This window comes from Bidens hawaiensis, unplaced genomic scaffold, assembly GCF_021521415.1.
Source record: "Bidens hawaiensis isolate Kalapana, Puna unplaced genomic scaffold, B.hawaiensis_p1.1 tig00007049_1, whole genome shotgun sequence".
Lineage (NCBI taxonomy): Eukaryota > Viridiplantae > Streptophyta > Magnoliopsida > Asterales > Asteraceae > Bidens > Bidens hawaiensis.
In genome coordinates this window covers 727,305-751,951 of record NW_027491485.1, presented here as the reverse complement: position 1 = coordinate 751,951, position 24,647 = coordinate 727,305, and the positions used below count along the sequence as shown (strand labels likewise).

The 24,647-nt window shown below is 32.6% G+C and overlaps 1 protein-coding gene and 1 long non-coding RNA gene across 2 annotated transcripts in view; one reads left to right on the top strand and one right to left on the bottom strand.

Annotated features, from left to right (window-relative positions):
• The window catches only part of LOC143634426 (uncharacterized), a 248,188-nt gene that overhangs the window by 93,900 nt on the left and 129,641 nt on the right, over window positions 1–24,647 (top strand). The gene's annotated exons all lie outside the window — the stretch shown is intronic.
• LOC143634419 (uncharacterized) lies at window positions 4,183–5,939 on the bottom strand. The gene is made up of 3 exons (XR_013153851.1): window positions 5,878–5,939; window positions 4,972–5,037; window positions 4,183–4,301 (listed from the first exon to the last, which is right to left on the bottom strand). It is a non-coding gene; the product is annotated as an uncharacterized LOC143634419 (long non-coding RNA).

Below are 24,647 nucleotides of genomic sequence, written 5' to 3'. Positions count from 1 at the left end.
CATATCTAGGATTACCTAAACGAATCCGGACCTAAATGAACGATTTCTAATTATAAACGTACCTTAAACGAGTCGGTTTACGAACACGGTCTAGTCTCGATGTTGTTTTGGTTCGTCACACCGTTCAAGCACCAACGGGTTCGGGTATTCACCTTCGGATCTTGGCTCGAGTTATAGGATGGTGTTTGTGTGTGTTTTCAAGGTGTAGGCTATGGTGTAGAGATGGATAAAAATGGAAAGAATTAGGGTTTATGGGGTATTTATACTTTCTTAAGCCCATGGACCTAAAGTCCAAGCCCACCTTCTATTAGTTTATTTATTTAAACTGATAGACGACACACTATTAAATAAACGAAATTTATTTTATTAATTCTTATCGAAAACAGGATGTTACAATCTTTTGTCTCCAGGATGGATTTACACTAAATATATGGTGAATATCATGCATTAGATATTTGTTAAAATGTGATTACTTTTCTATGGTCTATCTATGTCATTATTTTCAAAGTAAAGGTGATGATTTAGATGTATCTTAAATGTTTGAAATTGAGCGTCTAAGTTATTAAACTTCTATTATTATTATTTCATATTGTATCAATTAATGGGTACCTAACCTAGTTTATCTTCATATATCGAGTACTAGAGATCACTTTTAGATGAAACTTATCATAGATGAGGAAACCCTTTGACCAAAAACCCTTTATTTTCCCTTTATTTTCTTTTTGTCACATATTAAACTTGAACTCAAGCTATTTCTTTTAATATGTATTTAAGAAAAAACTGTTATTGTGGTTAAATTTGTTTACATGATAATATTCATGTTATACACTTCATTGATATTTGGTTACATAAGTAGTGAAAAAAAAAGTAATTTTGTGAACAATGTATATTTCATAATTGATATGAATTTCACTTAACATGTAACACTAGCATTAGTAATATTTCACAAGAACCCTTTGAACCCTAGCAATTTTGGGGAAGCGCTTTTATGTTTCAGCAAACCCTTACCCAGTGGTAGTGGTTTTCTAGGACAAACATGCAAACTAGGGTTGTTCACGAATCGACTCGAACTGAAAGCGACCTTGCTCATATTTGGTTTGATTTGAAAGCTAGCCGAATCGAGCAAATTGAATTTAAAGAAAGAGTGACATTTTAATGCTTAACTCTGTACAGTTTTTTTAATTTTAAATTTCTAAAGCTCCAAACTATCATTAATTCAAAACTTACAACTCTATAATGCCTAAACTTCCAACTTTGAAATGTCTAAAACTCAATGTTAACAAGCAAATATATATAAATGAGTGGCTAGGGTTTAAATTTGAACTTTAAAGTTTAAAAACTTTGAAAAACAATATATTTTTGTACATATACATAAAAAAATATATAAAATTAATAAATAATAAGACAATTTGAGCAAAAACAAACCGAACTTAGCGAGACTTTGCTTGTGCTTGGCTTGCTTTCTAACCGAAACGAGCCAGGCAACTCATTTTCAAACCGAGCCGAAATCGAACGAACATTTTTCAAGATATTTTCGAGCGAGCGGAGAACGAGCGGAATAATTGTAAAATATTGTATGACACAAGTTTTTTAAATTAAATAATAATAATAATAATTGAAATACTTAAGATTTTTAACATTTTGTTTTTTATATATTTTTATAAAAGATAACATAAAAATTATAAGGGATTACGTAATATATTTATATATTTTTCAAATACATAGGCTTGTCACTAAAACGAGTAGCCACAAGTAGATTGTAATGTCAAAATAGTTGTGACGAGTTAACTGATAACAAACTGCTCGTATTTGACATGCATACCGGAAGAATCAGTCGTTGACCAAGAGTTATCCGTATTGACTAATTGAACTTGCAAACTAACAGATCCAGTTAGTCTTTTGTAAAACTAATTGGTCCGATGAGTTTCGTGAGCCAAACTACTAGCGTCGGTTAGTTTTTGAATTACTCGTCCTTCCGAAAATTCAAGATCTACTTGTCGCGATGAAAACATTTATGTAGTAGTCGTGGGCGTTGATTATGAGGCATGCATCTTCTTTATTCGTGGCGACTAAACGAGTGTTGAACGTGCTCTCCCGGTTGGTTTATGGTCACGCGACATATCTTAAGTGGTTCTGTAAGCTACTCGTTTGGTAACACATACTACTCGTCCCGACTAGTTTTAAACACATATTTCTGGAATTATATGCAAGTGATATCTATAAACTAGAAACTTGTTTATGAAAATACCTATTTTGAGAATTTTCTCAAATTAAAGTCGAACGAGTCATCGGAATTTTGTTTTTTCTTATTTTATTAAGTCATTCGTAGTAGAGCGTTTTGGTGTCCAAAACTCTCTGGAAAAACTATGACCCCCCCCTCTACAATCATAGGTGTGTACATGTGTCGCAAAATGAAGAGTTTTGTCGCAAAAGCTAAAACGTTTAACTTGTTTGTTGAAAAAGTAAAAAAAAAATTATACTTGTGACCAGGAATTTAAAAGAATAAAGGAATGCCTGATAACTAATGAAAAAAATTATAAAAAAACATACCGTGTGTTATGGTTATGTGAGTGTGAAAAAAAATGTTGTTGCGTATTCATGTTGACAGAAGCGGTTCACAAAGAGTTTGGTCGACGCACGGCTTGTATGCACCTCTAACTTGAGGTTAAATTTGTACAAAAGTTTGTAGGCAAAACATAGTTTCATAAGGAAGAAATATAGCTAAGATAGCTAGTTTCGTTTAGTTTGTAAAGTTACGTATATTTTTGTTTTGTATATAAACAATTTTATTTGAAGCTATTGAATCAATCAGAAAATTTTCCTGAGGGTTCTCTTTTTACATATAAAGTATTTATCTATTCTAATAAAAGACTATCAATTTTATCACTTGTCAATCTTGTAGTCATCCTCACATTTTTTTCAACCAATTTTAATATATAGTATTTATCTTTTAAGTCATTTCAATATATGAATAAAAGTTTATTTTTATATAATGTAAATACTAGCTTATTCATTCATCAACATTAATGGTGCAATAAGGAAATATTAAAACTGAAGTTGTAGGCCTGTTAGAAAAAAATTTGAAATTCACGGGTAATTGCAAATTAAAAAAAATAAAAGTGCATCGTTGTCGAAGAATTTGGATTTGTATGGTAAACTACAGATTGATTTTAAGTTGAGATTCGAGCTGCAGTGCATAATTTTTTATATAAGATTGGTTTCAAATTTGTATTTAAAATTTTCTCATATGCTTTTAAACTCAGGAAATGTGTATTTTCTTAATTTTACATACATTTGTATAAATATTACAAACATAGAGAGTACCTATTATATATATCTTGGTGTTTAACATTAAACCATTAAAGTTGAATATTATAATTATAATTCATATGTATAAGGATTTACTATATGAACTGTCTGTCATCTATTTATATAACTTTTTTGTGTAGTATAAAGGGTTATAGCAATAAGATCAATATTTAGTTTTTAATTCCATAACCCAAACAAAAATGCTTCGAAAACATATATTTTATTACTTGATTTTTACTTTTTTATACATTTAAATATATATAATTAACTTAATATTCCTTATAATATAAATTACTTAACTAAAAGCATTTAATATTTTAAACCAAATTTTTTTTTCAATCCCATTCCATTATTTTCGTTTTTCAAAAATCATTTAGGATATTGAAACATAGAATATCATTTTCATCAGTTATTTACATAATTCTAATATTATATTAACTTATTAATTTTATTTATATACAAATATAACGATTTGAGGTCATGTTAGTGTTACATGTTGGTTAGTACATAATTAAAGTGTTACGCCCTACTATTATTATATTTAATAATAACAAAATACAACGGAAAACGGTTCCAAACCAAAGCTTTAAACACAAATATAATGAAAACAACCATTACTTTGTTTGAGGTGACAACATAAGTTTGTCATTTCTTTTATTTTAAACCCCTCCACATTTTAAAACATCTATTCATACTCTCAAAACATTTACATAATTTACCGTCTTATGTTGACCCAAAACAATTTAAAAAACCTTAAACACGAACTTCTCTACCGCGTAAAGATTTGACAAGACTCAATGAAAGATTTATATGAACCATGTTGATTCCTCATGTTCGTTGCTCAAAAGCTTATAAATATATTAATTTGATATTCACCTCCAACTTCGCTAAACGGAATCTCTTCATTTGCTTGTCACTCAAAAATAGTTAATCCTTCGACATCCAATGATCCATAGCCTTAACCATGAGAGTTCATCATTTCGTAGTCTTACCTATGCACCATTACACAAAGTAAGCATTAGTTTAATAGTGCCAATTAGGTAGAACATTTAGGTGTGAAAGATGAACAAAATTATCAAACAAAAACAAGTCTCGACATAATCTACACCACTTTTGGCATATAGGATTTATGACACACCGAGTCAAGCACACATGATTTAATCCTCCCCTTTTTCCTAATTACAATTTCGACTCATAACTCAAGTCACACAAAGAATCCGATAAGGACTAATGATTATAAAATCATTTCTTATATATCCTTTCCCAAACTATACCAAACATGAAATTCTAAGTCTTAGTAATTTAAGTACTCAATGAATCCCATGAGACTATGCGTCTTTATATTCATGCTTCTCATATTAATGCATTTAAATTCCTAGATGCATATATTATTGAAAATCACAAAGATCAAGGTAGGTACTTACATTCTTAAGTTTATATTCCTTGAGGATGACAAACCTCAAAACTCATTAACACGTTAAGTAAAAACTCAAGGCTTCGCATATTAACGCCTTTCTTAACTACTACATCCTTAGTAGATGTGTATAACGTCCCTTTTAAGACTCCATATATATTTATATAAATATATGTATAATCCATCGCACCTGCAAAGATCTTCTCAGAATATTACAATTATATTATGATTGTGTAAGAAGCACTTACCTCGATTTCCTCAAAGCTTGCACCTTGCATTTCTTGTTCGCCTTTAGTTAATCTTCTAAACTCAAACTAGCCAATAAGCATGGAATTAGACAAAACCACACATTTATTCATTTTTACATATGGGTTGAGACTCCTAAGATCTCAATTCCACAAATGTAAAAGAATATGAACCTTTTGCCTAATATTTAACCCATTTCAAAAGTTTATATTGCATACTTTATATGTTTGCCACTCTTCTTGATCCCCAACAATCTTAACATGTGTTTATAAACATATTTGGTCTATCAGATCTAATTTCCCAAGTTCTATTTTAAATCAGAAAATAATATGTCTTTTCTAAAGGTTACTTGAACTCAACATTTTACACAGCTATGTATAGCCTATAGTATTTCACAGTTTTGACAAACTTAAAAACCATGTATTCTCCTGTTCTAAAATTATCTAGAAACTAGACTCCATGAGGTTTCCAAAAATATAGAGAACACCCAAAACAAACACTTGATTGATTTTATATGATTATTTTAAAACGACCTAAAATCAGTGTAAAAGCTATGAAAATTCAGGTTTAGGTTCCTATTCATTTCGACCCAACTCTTTGCATACACCCCTTTTCATGGCTCAAACACAAATTAAACTCTTACATTATGTTAGAAACATCGAACTTAGTAATCATGAAACAAAAGATATTTATAATCCATTCATAAATCATATTGACACAAACTCACCACAACCTATTCAAAAACCCCAAATTATTCAAGAACCCTAATTTTTATGATTCATCCATGACTAGACGAAGTTACTAAACATGATAGCATAACAAATAATCCAATTTCATTTAAATCATCATAACCCACCTACAACTCCAAATACTAGAATCTTTAGAGATGAATAAGGATTTGTACTTACATGAGAGATGATGATGCTAGAAATCAGATTATGAACTTGCATTAACAAGATTTGCACTTCAGATATCAAGCTTTAAGAGGGTGTTTGGGATTCCTTATTTTGCCTCCTTATAACTTTCTATTAAGTTAATAAGTTACAAAAGTGTAACTTATGAAACATTTTCCTCTCAAAATATAAGCACTCCCAAACACCTTATTACTTTTTAAAAAGTTTATAAGTTATAAGTTGGTGAAAATAAGCAATCCCAAACACCCCCTAAATCTACTTCTCTTGGTCTCTGTTTGTCCCTCGTCTAACACCACCCCAGGTACACCAATCTGGATTTTATTTTCCCTCCTTGACTTATTTAGTCAATAAACCAATATTTTCACATTAGTTCATTCTTTATTATATACTAACACATATAATTTCATAACCTTTATCATCTATTGAATAAATAATACTCAAATGAATAGAAAGTTAAACTATAAAGTTTTTACATTATAATTTTATTTATCATAATTCAATATATCAAGTTTAGGAGGATTTGCAAGTTCTTAAAATGGAGAAAAATAAAGATGTTATGTAAAGTGTTTCTTATGGTTTATATTCAATATAACAAACAATACAAATTCGATTCATAATATGTGTAATGGAAATAGTCGACTTGGATTAAATCATGATAACGTCAGTGGCTAAGGCTTAGCCTTCCATACCTAAAAATATATATGATTTTAAGACTAAAAGTTTATTCGGGTTGACCCGAAACCTAGAATTTGGACCCAAGAACCAACTCGAATTACTTCGGTTCAGGTTCGGGTTAGTATATTCTTGTGTTTGAGTTTCTCGGGTGGGGCTAGTTTGGGTTTGGGTACGAGTTTTCTTGGATTGGGTTAGCCCTATTTCAACTATTATAAATAAGAATCACTACATTTACTTTATTCAACTTTAAATCTTCTAATATTCTTTTAACTCAGAATAATCACTATTATTTGAACATGGTTTTAAGGTTAGTATGCATTTGTCATTTTTCTGGCAATACATTCATATGAAATGAAACACATCATTTCATATGTAATCGTTTTATAGTAAATTATAAATGAAACAAATCATTTTGTTGTATTTTAATTTTTGGTTTTATGTTGCTTGATTGTACAATTTTTAATTGTAAAATATAAAGTTAATTAAAAATTTGTCATATACAGAATACTAATGACAATAAATTTATCAAGATCAATCAATTTCAAATTCTAAAGATTTTAAGAATGATTATATCATCAAGGTTCAGGTAATATTGTTTTTGGGATAATCATGTTTTTTTTTATAAACATGAGCAGATGTTCTCAAATGACATCATATTAATTGATTAAAAGGTATGATATTATATGTGTATTAATATTTTTTTATTAGTTTCATGGATATGTTATTATTTATCTAGAGTTGGTATGTACTTGGAGAATCTTTTTTGTCACATGGACAACTATACGTGGATATATCAAGAGTTATAAGCAGACCTATATGTTACCTTATTAAGAGTTATAAGCAGACATGGACTAAAAATTTTGATTTTTGATAAATGATAAACTATTGTGAAACAAGCCTAATAGGTAAACATATGAGAAAGAGATGTAGGGAGAAAGATGGAGATTTCATTAATATGGTGTAAAATACATGAGATACAATGAGATATTTATATAAGAAAAGATAACTTGGAGAAAAAGCTTAATCTATATTAGGTGTTGATAATCATAATAATAATATATATTTATAACACTCCCCCTTGGTTATCAATTTAATACGCTTGTAGATGCTGCCTCATTAAAAACCTTGCTAGGAAAACCCAGTGGGACAAAACCATAGATAAGAGAAAAAGAGTGCAGCGCGTATTGTCTCCCCCTGATATATATATATATATATATATATCCGTTAAAATGCTAAATATGGATCTTCTGTGAAAGTTACCCAAAAATTTTGTAGTCAATCGTTTGCGTCTTCGTCTCTTGACATTTGAATTCTTAAGTTGAATAATGTTGTATGATCTTCACGTGAAAACTTCTATTGCTTCATCTAGTAAACAGTAGATCTTGTTGTGTTTATCTACATCAACAAGACTAACCAAACTTGTTTTGATGGGTTAGTAAAATATAAATACATATCTTTCATACCTGAAATACATGTTTTAACCCAATCTGATGTCTCCTAGCTATACATATACTGATAAATATAAATAAAAGATATAGAAATAATGTATAGTTAGCAATAAATATTAATGTGTATATGCATTTAATTATGATACTTTTAAACCCATAATATTTCATATTGTGATAGGAAATGATATAGAGTGCATTGTTGGACATCCTTTAACGTACTCAAAGAATGAATCTTGTCTTTAGTAAATTGTCTCAACATTTTCAGATGTACTTTGATACATATAACCACACATATACTCAAACCGTAGGTGGAGCAATAATCACATCGTGTTAAGGTATTTCAAAAATTCTCCTTCTAAAATTTCTGCAGTTTCTCTCGATGATGTGTATATCATCACTGTAAACTATGATTATATGAACTTTTAAGAATAAATTTTTTGATAAAAGTATGACTAATGACATCCAACTTATCTCCCTCCTTATCAAATTTATCTCCCTCCTTATCAAAATAATTGTTGATTGTACCATACTCAATCCGACTATATTAGTCCATACGCAATGCATTTTCCAATATATCATGAACTTCTTTCCAACTTGACAAATTTTGCATGTGTATTCACTTTTTAGGATTTTTGCTGCATAAACTTGCTCATTTAACACATCAATTTTGTACCACATATCAAAAATCCATATTGTACCATTTCTTTGTTTATTGAAATATTGTACTCATCATATAGATTCTCTTCTATGTGTATGCTTATTGATGCACAAGAATTTCATCATTAAGATGTATTAGTTATCCATTCAGGTATTCAACTACCTTAGGAAATTCTTTAGGAGTTCCATTTATGTTCAACATATTCAATAATCGTAACATATTCAAATATGAATCCGTATACAACATGAGTCATAGTGTTCTCGAGAATTTAATTTACATGATTTGATAATTCAAATCCTTCGAAGAATTTCTTGTTAACTTTCAATCAACTGAATCACAATATTTATTAGACGCATATCAATTCTCTCTTTTTATTACCAGACTGTTTAGTTATCGAAAAATCATTGCTTCCGCCATTGGAGAATGTGTCTCCTCGTATTTAATCATGGGTCTTTGCAAAATCCTCGTGCCATCAGTTTTGCCTTATATCACTTGATGAATTTTCATATCTCATATACAAGACCCGATTTTACAACTTTAGTTGTACGGACTGCAGGTCCAACAAACTTTCCGTTATTTAGAGAATTCAACTCTGCCCTGTTTGCGTCTTTCCACTTTGGCCAATCAATTTTTTTAGGCAGATTTAGAATCTTGATCCTCATAATCATTTCAAGCGCATTATAACGACGTCGACTTTATTTCGATTCCATATATCTTTATAGACATGATACAATATAATTTACTAAGAGCTCTTTGTTTTTAGGTACCTGAGGTTTTTCAAGAACCATCATGTCTAATGTCTTTTAAGAGACCTTTTTATTGTACCTCGACTTGACCATCTTTATTACTTGCTCCAATTTGTGAGGAAATTTTATCTTTGGAATCAATTGGTCTACCATGTTACACGTGTGTATTAGACACATTATCAATATGTTTTTGTCCTTCTTAGACAACTTTAATTGGAGCATTAGCAGTTGGTATATGTGTCTTAGATAGACACTCTATTTTGGTCAGTGAATTGTCTGGTAATTGATTCGTCAAGTTGTATACCTGAATTATCTTTTAAACTTTTAGTTCATATAATTTAGTTTGAGGATCAATGATAATTCATTCCAATTAAATTCGTTTTTCAACTGCTTTATATCTCCCACTGATGTTGGGAACATCGATTCACTAAAGTGAAAACCAATGAGCCATAAGCAAATATCTCATTAATGACTCTAAGTATTTAATCATATATAATATTTAATACCGACATCCAACTTCCTTTGTGGTCTCATCTTTGTGTCTTGTGGTGGATTAATTTCAGTATATAACACACACGAAATATTAGATGAGAATTATTTGGCTACTGACAAAAAACCAATTGCAATGGGGAGGAAATATCATAACTTGTTGGCTTGATGTGAATTAGTTTAAAGACATGTAAAATCATATGTACTCAAATACAAACATGAACCTTTGCTCTTGTGATAATTGCTTGGCAACCAATTACAGACGTTGAGTAATCGTCTTTCTCGAAACAATTTTTGTAAGAACATAATCTGTTATGACGTTTAACACTTATTCCAATGATCATTATTAACTTGGGAATCAAATTCATTATCATAACCCAATGTAAATATACCAATATGGAATAATATGCTTGTTATCTTATAGCTAAGCCATAGATCATGCAAACATAAAATTGCGATGTTGATAACCATTTAGACGATGCATCGATTTTCAAAACACTAAATGGTATCATGTTAAGATGTGTGTATCCTTTTCTCAATTCCATAACATCTAGGGATTCACACCCTCCTTCAGTTGGTAAATAAATGATTTCCCTTGAGAGCAATAATACATGTATAAGAAGAATCATTTGGTTCCTCAAAATATTTCACATCATTGACTCGGTGTGGTCTAACCGGCCATGCCATTAGATAATTGATGTATATAAAAATATACATCTTTTTAGCATCAAATAATCTCTAAAAACTGCAATTTCTATCATATAATATAGTTAAAATAACTACTTATCATGTTAAAATGTATTTTCAGGTGAATCCAAGCCTCAAACGAAGAAACGAATGAAAAAACAAAGAAAAACCAAAGAAAACAGCAAAACATGGGGCTGTGCTTTCAGGAAACATGGGGCTGTGCTTTCAGGAAACACGGGGCTGTGCTTTTGGAAACACGGGGCTGTGCTTTTAGGAAACACGGGGCTGTGCTATTGGAAGCATGGGGCCGTGCTTCTGGTCACTTTTCAGAAAAGACAAAAAAATCTACAAGAAAAGACAAAATAGTGAACAGCTGGACACGGGGCCGTGCTTTTGGAAGCACGGGGCCGTGCTTACCTTTCAGAAACGACAAAAAGAAATAACACATGTCACTAAAAAGCACGGGGGCGTGCCTCAGGAAGCACGGGGCCGTGCTTACCTCTCAGAAACGACAAAAAGAAATAGCACATGTCACTAAAAAGCACGGGGGCGTGCCTCAGGAAGCACGGGGCCGTGCTTACCTCTCAGAAACGACAAAAAGAAATAGCACATGTCACTAAAAAGCACGGGGGCATGCCTCAGGAAGCACAGGGCCGTGCCTACCTTCCAGAAACGACAAAAATAATTAGCACATGTCACTAAAAAGCACGGGGCGTGCCTACGAAAGCACGGGGCCGTGCTTCTCACTCCAGATTGCCTATAAATAGTGGCTCATGTTTCACTCATTTGGTGTGCCTTGAAAAGAGTTCTATCCGGTTTTCACTTATAAAAACACGCACTAACACTCACATAGAAGACTTAGTGAAGAGTTTGAAGGCTTGAAGGTCATCACCATCAACCATCATCATCATCCTTCATCATCACCATTAAGGAGGAAGATTCATCTACATTTGGTTAGATTGTTCCAAGTTTAATCATGTATTTATTATCATCATTCATCTTAATGTTCATCATCATGCTCATTATGAGCTAAATTCCTTTTACCATCTAAAATCTATGAAGAAGCTTTGTTTTACTTGATAATTAATCAAAGCATGTGGTGTAGTCTAGTAAAGTACATGGTTATATTGCAATTATCTTTTGATGAGAATGTTTCACCATCTTAAATCACTAATTCAAAGTTGGTGGTTGTCAATCCAATTGGCAATCGTTCATGATCGATTCATGTTCTTGAAAGATAGAAATACTTTGATGCATTATCGAAACATGGATCCTTATATTGTACTTAGAAATGATGAGATATAAGTTATGATGTATTTTTCCAAGTCTTGGTAATTCGAAAATAGCTTTGCTTAGGATATCATTTTAGCTAAAGAAATCATATGTTAATTGAATGTGTAATTATAACCTACATAAATCAACCAAGGGGAGGTTGTGTGACTAAACTACAACCACCCGAAGTTGTTAGATTTGGTATTTGAGAAATCGGAGTCAATCCTAATCTTTCTACTTTACGAAACTACTTGCCAACTTAAATTGACATCATTGAGGTGGCGTGACATTAGGAAAGGGTGGACTTTAAAATGCGCACGTTACCTCCTTAGTGCCAAAGATGCTCACTTAAGGTTTAAGGAGCTATCTATCATATATTGCTACGACAAGTTTATCACATGTTTAAATATTAATTATCAATGCTAAAATGGAGTGGATTCTTGATCTTAGATGGTAACCTTCGCATAATTGAACAACTCGTTTAGAATCTCTTGTCTTGGTCACCTATATATTATACATAAGTATTTATATTTTATAAAAAGTTCAAAAAATTAACCAAAAATGATTAAAACCTTCGATTAAAGTAAAACAACGATTTATTATTAGAAACATTTGTGTCCACGGATCGATACTTGGTTCTTACCAATACTATTCTACATATACGATAGGTACACTTGCCTATTTTGTGTGTGTTTAGTCTTTGTATAAATCACTTTTATAAATTTAAAACATGATCTTGTGCAAAAGCTAAATCATTCCATCCTTCTATATTTTACGCCACGCGCAACACACATCAATAATCATGATCCATTAACTTTAGGTTTATGATCGTATATGTAGTATGCTTCTTCAATGCAATACTATAAATATGAGAGAACATTGTATTATCGTTTCAAACGATCATGTGATTTCATTTTTGTATTTCCACATTTTGTTCTCATATATGACCAATCTCTTTGCCACATGTGGTGGTCGATCTCATTATTAGCATGACCAACATTATAATTCCGATAGTCGATCTCATTATTAATATAATCATTCTTACAAATTTTCTATTATGTCCATGATCGCAACAATCAGTGCGTATTCACATTCACTTCGGGGAATGATATCAAACCAAACACTTTTCATGATTTATTCATAATTTTCTCGGACATAGATACAAAATCACTTCAAACCACCCTTCATACATTTTAATGATATGCTACTTCATGAGCATATTTGAGGTTTGACAAATGAATAATGGTCTTAATCTTCTATTAACTGGCCATTCTTACAATCTTCTCAATTATGCCCATGATCACATTCACTTCAGTGAATTGAGTAAAACCGAACAAGTTGTATTGCATTATTACTTTCATATGAAGTTAGCTCAAAGACTTCATATTATGTGTATATTATTGCTAATTTAGGAGCATAATTAAGACGTGACAATAAAATTGTCTTAACGAATTTTCTTTCTCATAACTAATATTCTCTTCGAATAATGTTGTATGAGAAGTAATTATATGACTGAGTCATATGCCATTTTATTGGCCTAAAAACTTTTGATCTTTTATAATTTGATAATGAGATTTGGGGAATATGACACTTCTAACGTCATATATAAGCACAGTGAAGGAATCCACACATTTGATTTAAGTAATATGTTTGGTACTACTTCTATGCATAAACAATAACACGTAAAATACAAGGTAATACATAAAGTCAAATATACATACAATATATGATGTAATAGCATATCACCATATAAATGAGTTATATTAAAACTATATGAATAAGATTTTTCTTCATCACTTTGACATATATAATTTATATAATATTTAACCATGCATAATTTTAGATAAACGTATATATGTGTTAGCAAACGAACAAATAAATAGATAACCATCGTTGCCAGATTTTTTTTTCATGTTCATCTTACTGGATTCCAATGTATTTTTCTTTATGTTAAACTAATTAGATAGCAATCTACATATATGATATAACTTATCAATTATCATTAAACTTAGTAAGTTTAAATTTCTGTCGCTCCGGAACACATGCAACCACTATTTAAAACAAGAATGATAATACTTAAATCGTTAAATATATATACATCACATTAATCAGTCTAACTCTAACTGATTAATAGCTCAAGAAAGTCACCAAGTATAAATACATACTACGATGATGAATATATATTATTTATTAGAACACTCCATTTTTTAACTTTTATAAAACTAACATCAAATAGTACATAATATGTTAGTGCACGGTTTTGTGTCTAGAGTCTTTGTATTTATTATTTATGTTTATTTGATATTTAAATGTAATATTAAATGTTTATATTTATCTAATTCGTTAAAGTTATGTCTAGTTCGCTAGGAATGTTAGCGAACTAAGACTAGTTCGCTAGGAATGTTAGCGAACTAAGACTAGTTCGTTAAGATTGAGTCTAGTTCGCTAGGGATGTTAGCGAACTAGGACATTATAATGTATTCCCTCCTGATTCGTTAGGGGATGTTAACGAATCAGGGGGTGGTTCGTTAAGTTAAATTATGTAACGAAGGGGAAGCTGGTTCGCTAGGGGATGTTAGCGAACCAGGTCACCTTCTATATATAGTGAACCACTGTTCACTTGTAAATAGTCGAAGTTTTTGAGAGAATTAAGATTATTCAGAAAAGTTTAAAGTATTTTCTCTCTCTCAAGCTTCACGTTAAATTTATTGATAATATATATACATACGTAGGACACCGAATCAAGTGGTATTGATTATGAGATCGATCTATATTATTATAACTGACAGATCTGAGATCTGTGTTAATAGCTATTGACTGTTGGTTATTGTTAAAGTACGTGATCAAACAAGTGGTATCAGAGCTTTCGGTGCTCTTTACGCTTGATTTGGTGTACTAATTGTTATTTTTATTGAGTTTTCTGTTTTTATTTGAATTTGAATCAATTCATTGTTGATTTGATTGAATTATGGATGAATTAGATTGAATTTGTGATGGTTAAGATATTGATAATGTTCAATTGAGTGGAATTGGATTGAGGATTGGATTTAGTAAGGTTATTGTGTTTTCGGTTTGAGTCCGTAAACAGGGGATTGGTTTTGGTTGAAATTGGTTAGTGTATTGTGATAATCGGTTACGAGATGTGTTGAGCTGAATTCGCTTTGTGATTACGAAGATTTTGGTATATTATTTGTTAGATTTGGTTGACAATTGAGTGGGTATTACGGATCTGGCATTACTAAGTTTCTGGGTTTGATCTTCATAAATCTGGAAAAACACGTTGAATGTTTGAAGATATGAAGATGCATGCGATTCGCTATAAATTTCCAGGCGATTCGCTATGTTATTTAATTTGATTCGCTATCAGTTCTTGCCATTCGCTGATCAGTTCGCTAACTGATTCGTGTGAGTTAATCAATTCGTGTTATCTAGTTCGTTAAACTAGATAACTGATTCGTTTGACACGTGTTTGTCTTGGAATTTGTGTCATAACAACCTTTGCCACGTGGCTTAAGGTGTCAGAGTTTGTTACAAACGGTTGTAACAACCTGATTCGCTATAGTGTTGATTCGTTATCAACTGTAGCTGATTCGTTATCTTAATTCGCTAAGCACTCCTTAGTGATTCGCTAAGTTTATTTTGGCGATTCGTTACTGATTATTATCTGATTCGTTGAACTGATTCGTTATATTTCGTTTGGTCAATTCGTTAAGTTGACTTGGTCAATTCGTTTGGTCAATTCGTTAAGTTGACTTGTGATTCGTTAAACCTTCATCACATTCGTTATCTGTTTCGCCATTTGGGTGATTCGTTAACCTTATTTGTGATTCGTTAAGTTGACTTTTGATTCGTTAAGATACTCCATTATTGATCAGTCTTAACTTCGTTAAGGATTAATTCGTTACAACTGTTCACAGTTCGCTACAACTGTTCACAGTTCGCTATAGCTGTTCACTGATTCATTAAGATATTTCATTATTTGATTCGTTTTCAAAGATGGCTGGTATGTATGCATTGGCGTCTCAAAATATGTTGATGCAACAGATGTTGCAACTTGATACAGAGATAAGTTCACATTCTAAATGTCCAAGATTGATGAAGTTTAGTGATTTCGCCAAATGGGAACCTCGGTTTCGTGCACATTTGGGATCGGTTCATCCTGACTGTTCATATTGTCTTGATGAGGTTTATTTTGCACCAATGATTGGTGATGATACTATTGGGTATACTCCTAAAGCTGTCTCTCAATACTCACAAGAAGAGAAGAAAGCTTTAGAAATCGAGATAAAAGCATATTCTACTTTGACTATGGCTTTACCAGAGAATATCTTTCATCAAGTTGGAAGTATCAAGAGATGTGCATCTTTGTTTCAACATCTGCGTATGAGAAGCATGAGAAACACAGCTGAGAGTAAGAAAGTGATGCTCAAGTTTCAATTTCGAAACTTTAATTTATTGAAAGGAGAAACAGTTGAAGAGATGACTACAAGATTTAGTCATTTAATTGCTGAAATGGACAAAATGAAATGGAAATTTCTGAAAGAGATAAAATTGACACTATCAAGAGTGTGCTTCCAAGTTCCTACTCAACATTTCTCATGGTTTTGAAAGAGAATGATTATTTTTCTGAATGAAGATTTGACAGCACTTGAATTTCTACAAAAGATCGAAGCTAGAGAATATGATCTTAAGTGTCAAAAATCTTCCAAAGAAATCAAGATCCAGCTTTCTATGGTGGAAGTATGCCTCTCAGTTCAACAATCTCACCAATCACTGCTTTTCTTACTCATGTCGCAAGTGAAAAAGAATCTGCTATATTTAGTGATCCAAAAGTTTGTTTTTACTCTGCTGGTAATTCAGGTGGTTCTGGAAGTTCTACTAGTACCAATCCATTTGCTACACCACCTAGTGTGAATATAAAGGAAGCTGAGCAAAACTTTGCTTTTCTGACGGCATTTATGTCTTCATATGAAAACTTGGTGAGTAGTAAAATTGCCACAAGTAAGTTAACTGATGAGGATTATGATCAGATAGATCCGGATGATCTAGAGATCATGGATTTGAAATGGAATATGGCCATGATCGTTCGTAAAGTTAAAAGATTCATGCAGAGAACTAGAAAAGATCTTCCAGCATTAAACAAGAAGTTGGGTTTTGATAAATTAAAGGTGAAGTGTTATAATTGTCAAGAATTTGGGCATTTCGCGAAGGAATGTGACAAACCAAGAAAAGAATACACTGGACCTCGTGGTCAAAGTCAAAATGCTTCTTCACCACGAGGAAGTGATGCTGAAAAAAAACTATCTTCTTCTACAACACAAGCAATGTTAGCAGACGGAACTGATTGGTCACAACGGCTACTATGCAATGATGTTCAAGCAAATTTAGCTATGTTTGGGTTACATGAAGATTGTCAAGATGCTACTGGTAGTGTGATGTCTTCAGATAATGATTCTGGATCTGATTCTGACGACTCTTTCGACAAGACTTCTGAATCAATGTTTGCTTGCATGGCTAAGATCAATGAGGTTAGTAATTCTATTTCTTCTACTTCATTTGGTAAAACATCATGTGTTGACTGTGAATCTAACAACTCTAAGTTAGAAGCTTTGAAAAATCAAAATGATAATCTTATAAGAGAAATTGCTTCTCTTAAGGATACTTATCGACAATCTCTTGAGTCTCAAATGAAATCTCGAGAAAAGATTGAAGCATTGTCGACAAGTAATCACGATCTCAAAGCCGAGTTATCTGTGAAAATGACCATTAATGACCAAAAGTTTCAGGAAATCTTGAAACATCTTTCTAAGATAACTGAGCTTGAGAATGAGGTTCTTGAGTTGAAGAACAAATTGGGTAAATTTCGAAATTCTTCATTTTTATTGAATGAAATTATTGAAGTTTCTGGAAAACAAAAGGACTCTAAAAAGGGTATAGGTTTTGTAGAAATTCCTCCACCATTTCACAACGACTATAAAATGAATCCTTTTGCTAGAAAGGAAGAAGAGGTAATTTTGAAAGAATCTGTAATTTCAAAAAATGTTGAATCTGTTAAATCTAAAGATGTTAAAACCCAATCTGTTCCTCAAAAATCTCATGTCCAAAGCAAAAAGGTGTTTGTTGAACACAATGACGAGGTCATTATCGAGGATGTGTTTGAACCAGAGATTATACACAAGAATAAGAACATTCCTAGTTCTAATCATATTCTGTGCGAACCTCACGAATTTGAGGAAGCAGTGTATGGTTCACACAAACCTCAAGAGACAAAGGAAAATTCAAAGAAAGTGAACTCTATGAAGGCAAAGAAGTCAGTTAAATCAAAAATTTCTGATGAGGATTTAATGCATTTCATTAATCCTTCTAGTTCTAAGCCATCTACTGCTAGAGTTTTTAAGTTAAAGGGAATGGACACAATGTTCACTGAAAAAGATATTCCAATTAGTATCATTAAGCCTGAGCTAATTGAGAGTGTGTTTTACAATGAAACTTCCAAGGTTCGTGAACTGGAACGTGTGTATGCTCAAGCGAAAACATCAGTCTCATCTGATCCATTAACTAAGGCAAAACAATTTTTAAAACAAGCTAAGAAGATTAATTTTGTGAAATCAACCGGAACAGATACACTAAAAAGCTTTTCAAACCATTCTAATTTAGATTTTTATTTAAAGAAGAAAGCTGAATTGACTGATGAGTTTGCTAACTGCATGACTAAAAATGTGAGTCATCATCAATCATCTATTCCAATTTCTTCTAAACATCATCATGTGGACATGCGAATGTGTTTTTTATGCGGTCAACAAGGTCATGTTGTGAGGAATTGTAGTCAGCAAAACTTTCAGAATCTTCATCCTTTTATCAAGGACAAATCTAAGCCAATTCCAGTGGTTAAGGAGATTCTGAAACGACTTGTGTCATATGCTGATGATACTCATATTTTATTCTCTAATGTGAATCCTCGGAAGGTGTTTCATATCAATGAGACACACGGTCAAGTGAAACCAAAATTCATTCCAACTGAACCTATATGTCAAAACAGGAATTCAAACATTGTTCAGGAAGCATACTTAAGACGAAAGTCTAAGAAGCCTGTAACTTATTCACAAGTGGCTGAACAACAATTGAAAACTGTTAAAATTAATGATCAAAGAGAAAACCAAAAGGTGCCCAAGACTGAGGCATGGGCTGCCTTTTTGAACTAATCACTTTTGTTTATGTGTAGGGTCCATCCAAGACCATTTCTGGTGAAAACTGGATCATGGATAGCGGATGTTCTCGTCATATAACTGGAAATCTCGACCTATTAACCAACGTAAGAAATATTCAAGGGGGTTATGTAGCGTTTGCTGGGAATTCTGGGGGCATGATCACACAAGAGGGTGACGTTTCAAATGGTCATATTACATTTGAAAAAGTAAATTATTGTGACAAGGTTGATCATAACTTATTGAGTGTATCGCAGATTTGTGATAAAAAGTACACTACAATATTTACTGACAAAGAGTGTCTTATCTTGAAACCGGGTTTTATTATTCCCGAGGACATGGTTGTCATGCGATCACCACGATCAAATGATATTTATGTCTTAAACATGAGTTCTAAGATATCAACATCGATCGAAACATGTTTTGTCTCGAAAGCAACTGAGAAAGACTCGATTCTATGGCATCGAAGAATGGGTCACATTCATGTTAGAAAGATAAATTATTTAATGGCAAATAATTTAGTTGAGGGTGTTTCGTTAAAGAACTTTAAGTTATCTGATCACTGTGTTGCATGCAAAAAGGGCAAGCAGAAGAAGAAGACACATCTTTCTAAGTTATTGAATTCCATTAATACTCCTCTTGAACGACTTCATATGGATTTGTTTGGTCCAGTGAATCGTGCGAGTATTTCTGGAGACTGGTATTGTCTGGTAGTGATAGATGATTATTCAAGATATTCATGGGTGTTATTTATAAGTTCAAAAGATCAAACACCTGTTTTGGTACAAAACCTTATTACTAAGATAGAATCACTGTACAAACAAAAGGTGAGGAGAATCCGAAGTGATAATGGTACTGAATTCAAAAACACTATTTTGGATTTCTTTTGTATTCAAAAGGGAATTCACCGAGAATATAGTGCACCTTATGTACCACAACAAAACGGTGTTGCTGAAAGGAAAAATAGAACTTTGATTGAAGCTGCACGTACAATGCTTGCTGATTCAAAGCTTCCTATTCAATTTTGGAATGAAGCAGTGAACACAGCTTGTTATACATTTAATCGGGTTCTAACAGTAAAACGACTCAAGAAGACAAGCTATGAAATATTAAATAACAGAAAACCTAATTTAAAGTACTTGGAACCATTTGGGTGTCCGTGTACAATGTTGAAGAAGGAATCAGGTAAATTTGATGAAAAGGCTATCGAAGGGTATTTCTTGGGATACGCGTCTCCAAAGAAAAGAGTATTTAATTTTACATTTGGCTGTGTTGAAGAATGGTACCATGTGGACTGTCAAAAGTACACAACTCCTCCTCAAGGGAAAGGTCCAGACTGGATGTTTGACTACGATAGTTTATTTAATTCTTTTACTCCTTGGCTGAACACATCGATGAAGATCTGGTTAGAGCATACTTTGAAGAACATTTGAACATTCCAAGGTCTTCAAGTTCTAATGCAGTTGAAGTTCAACCAGATGCTCCAACTGAAGAATCTCAAGTTGTTCCTCCAGTGGTTATTGACAGTGCTTCTACTTCTTCCAATGATGATCAAGCTGAAATTCAAGTTATTGATCTTGATAGTGATAATGATTCATCTCCCGAATTGGGTGAACATTACACTAATTTATTTGATAATGTTGTTGTTCCTGAAAATCCTACTCTTCGGATTCATGGATATCATCCACAGGACAATATCATTGGAGAACTTGATGTGGGCATTCGTACACGTCATCAAGTTGCTTCGTCAAGCGACAATAACGTATTGTGTGCTTACACTAATTTACACTCTTCGGGAATTGTGAATATTGCTAAATTCAATTGCTTTCTATCTCAAGTTGAGCCAACGACAGCTCGTAAGGCACTTGATGATCCTTCTTGGGTAGAAGCTATGCAAGAGGAATTACAGCAATTTGCACGATTGGGTGTTTGGGATATAATAGACAAGCCTGCTAGAGTCAAGAAAGCTATTCCGACTAAGTGGGTCTTTAAATGTAAAAAGGACGATCGAGGAGTGATTGTCAGAAACAAAGCACGTCTAGTGGTGCAAGGTTTTCATCAGCAAGAGGGTATTGATTATACTGAGGTATATGCTCCAGTTGCAAGATTAGAGTCGATTCGAATCTTCCTGGCTTATGCTGCTTACAAGAATATCAAGGTCTATCAAATGGATGTTAAAAGTGCTTTTCTCAATGGTGAACTACATGAGGAAGTGTTTGTTCAACAACCACCTGGTTTTGAAGATTCTGATTATCCAGACCGTGTTTACCGTTTAAACAAGGCCCTGTATGGTCTACATCAAGCCCCGAGAGCTTGGTATGGCACGCTTGCCGACCATCTGACTGATAATGGATTCAAACGAGGAACTGTTGACTGCACTTTATTTCATAAAACTGTTGGTAATGATCTTCTTCTAGTCCAGATTTATGTTGACGATATTATTTTTGGGTCTACAAACGACACTTTATGTAAGGAGTTCGAGAAGTCCATGCAAACCAAGTTCGAAATGAGCTCGATGGGAGAGATGAATTTCTTTTTAGGGCTGCAGGTTCATCAGTCTGATAAGGGAATCTTCATTCATCAGACTAAATATGTGAACGACGTCTTGAGCCGATTCAAGATAACTGCCGGAAAAATCCCTTCAACTCCTCTTCCAGTGGGTCACAATTTATCACCGGATGAATTGGAGGATACCGTTGATCCGACCCTTTATCGTGCTATGATTGGTTCTCTAATGTATTTAACTGCTTCTCGACCCGACATAATGTTTGCTGTTTGTGTGTGTGCTAGGTACCAAGCTAGTCCCCGAGTGACTCACCTGGCAGCGGTCAAGCGTATTTTGCAATATCTATGGGGAAATCCTGACATCGGGTTATGGTACCCCAAAGATAATACTTTCGATTTTACCGCCTACTCAGACTCAGATTATGGAGGATGCAAGATCAACTTCAAATCAACGACTACAGGATGACAATTCTTAGGAAACCGGCTTGTTTCATGGCAGTGTAAGAAGCAGACAACGGTCTCTACTTCAACCGCCGAAGCTGAATATGTTGCAGCCTCGAGTTGCTGTTCCCAGGTTCTGTGGATACAACAACATCTTCGCGACTACGGTTTGAAGTTTCTTACTACTCCCATCTTGATTGATAATTCTGCTGCTATTAGTATCACCAAAAATCCCGTACAACATTCTAAAACGAAACATATCGAGATTCGATATCATTTTATACGGGATTTTTATGAAAAGAAATTAATTGATCTTGTGAAAGTACACACAGATTTTCAAAAAGTCGATCTATTTACCAAAGCGTTTGATAAAACACGTTTTATTTTTTTGCTTGGTTTAAATGGATTGAAGACCCTTGCTGAGATCCTAAAATTAGGATAATTATCTTTTAATTGCTTTATAGATTTAGTCTTATTTTTTATGTTTTAGGTTTTAGGGGGTGAAAATCTAGAAAATACAAAAAGAATGTGTTTTTAGCTTGTATAGATAAAAACCAAAAACATTTTGAATTTTTCAAAAACCAAAAAGAATGTGATTTATGTTTTTGTACAGACAAATCTGAAAATCCAAAAAGATTGTGAAGTTTATTTTGTTTATAAGAAATTTGAAAAAGACAAACATATTGTGTTTTAAAGTTTGTATAGAGAAAATTAAAAAAAAAATTTAGATTATTTTCTCGCTGAAAATTACGTCGGTTATTTAAGTTTATGAAGCATGCTTGCATGTCTTGGTCCTATGATTCACTCGTGAATTGTTGGTTAGCCATTTATTTATACTCTTAAGTTGACTGGGGCGATTAAATTTATCTTTTCTTTATTTTTTATGCTCCTCAAAATTTTGAGTTTTTGAAGCAAAAAGGGAAAATGATAGTACATTGATTATCTTGACCCCAAATTCAGTAAAATGTAAGCTTAAAAGACTGCGTGCTTAATTGCATTGGTGCATTGGTAGGTCTTAAAACAACCCAGTAGAGTAAAGTATGTGATATAAACATAAAGAAATGTCAAATTGAAAGGGGTGTTAGTCTCTAGCAAAAGTCTTGGTGAGGATGGTAGAAATGTAATAACCAGTCATACTCAAGCCTTATATTTGTTGATCACTCAAAAATCAAATAAAGCAAATAACAAGCTTTAAGATTCTGGACACTTTGAGTCTTTATGCGGCTTAACCATCTGGGTATTCATATGCATGAATATTTCACTCGCTTTCTAGAGCAAACCCAAAGTCATTAAACTTGATCACCGCTGTACTTCGTACAATTTAAATTACCGACTTGATCAAAATCCGCTGTTAGTCATACAATTGTTCCTCCCTTGCGTGCGTCTTAATACCATTAAGAAATGGACCCCAGGGGATACAATGTATGTAAGCTGACAGATGGACTCGTGCATACTCACTCACAGTAAAGGAAACTTGATGCATTGATCAAAATTTCTACAATTGGTATCAAAATTTTGATCAACAATATAATGGTTTAAGTCAAGTTGGGGTGATTTGGCAAAAATCAAATTAAGCTTGAACCGAGATTAGAGGCTGATAGTTTCTGATATTCTGTGCTTTAATTGAACTATTTAATCATATCACAAAAATACTTGAATGTGTGTTATTAGATTTATGTGGACAACAATACCAATGACCGACTTATCGCCAGTCATAATATCGATGAAATATAAAACTGTGATGGAAGGGCATTTTGGTCAATATGATTCTCTGCTCAAACTCAACAAAATTACAAAAATATGTACTGCTTTTGATAAAATCATTGAAAAATACAAAAAGATTGTCTTTTTTTAATAGTTCGGATATTCTTCTGTAAATACATTCTTTTATTCTTTTAAATTTTCTCAAAATACCAAAAATATTTTCGTCTTCTTTATACAAAATATTTTTAAGTTAAGTTTCGGAAATCTGAAACAAGTTTAATGTATTTGGTTGTCGGAATATAAGGGTTTCTCGATAATTTATTTAATTTTCATTATTTAATTCCTTAATTTATTCATTTAATAATTTATTTTAAAATTAAATAAAAGAGTTTAATTCGCTAAACTCCCATTCGTTATCTATGGATAACGAACTAGGTGATTCTTTAGCGAACTAGCTTCTGATTCGCTAACCCAATTCGCTTCCGCACTCTGTAACGAATCATCCCTTCGTTATACATATTTAACGAATCATGACACGAGTCATGTCTTGATTCGCTATCTTTAATTTAACGAATCACATTGTGATTCGCTAACATAAGGTAACGAATTGAGTTAGCGAATGGGCTAATTCGCTAACTTTAAATTAAACGAATCGTCTGATTCGTACAAGTTGTGCCTAGGGTTTCGTGCACTGCTATATAAGACAAGAAAACGAATAGTATTCCACTGTTCGTCTTCTTTCTTCATCTTTAAGAAACTATTCAAATTCTCTCTGATATTTTCGATCTTTAAGTTTGAATAATTCAAAGATTATTTTGAGTTTCTAAGGTATAACTGATCTTGGCGATATCAATTTCGTCAAAAATGGTCATGTATTGACTGCTAAATTATGAAATTTTAGGGGTTTAAGGGTTCTGAACCTTTGAAATTTTTT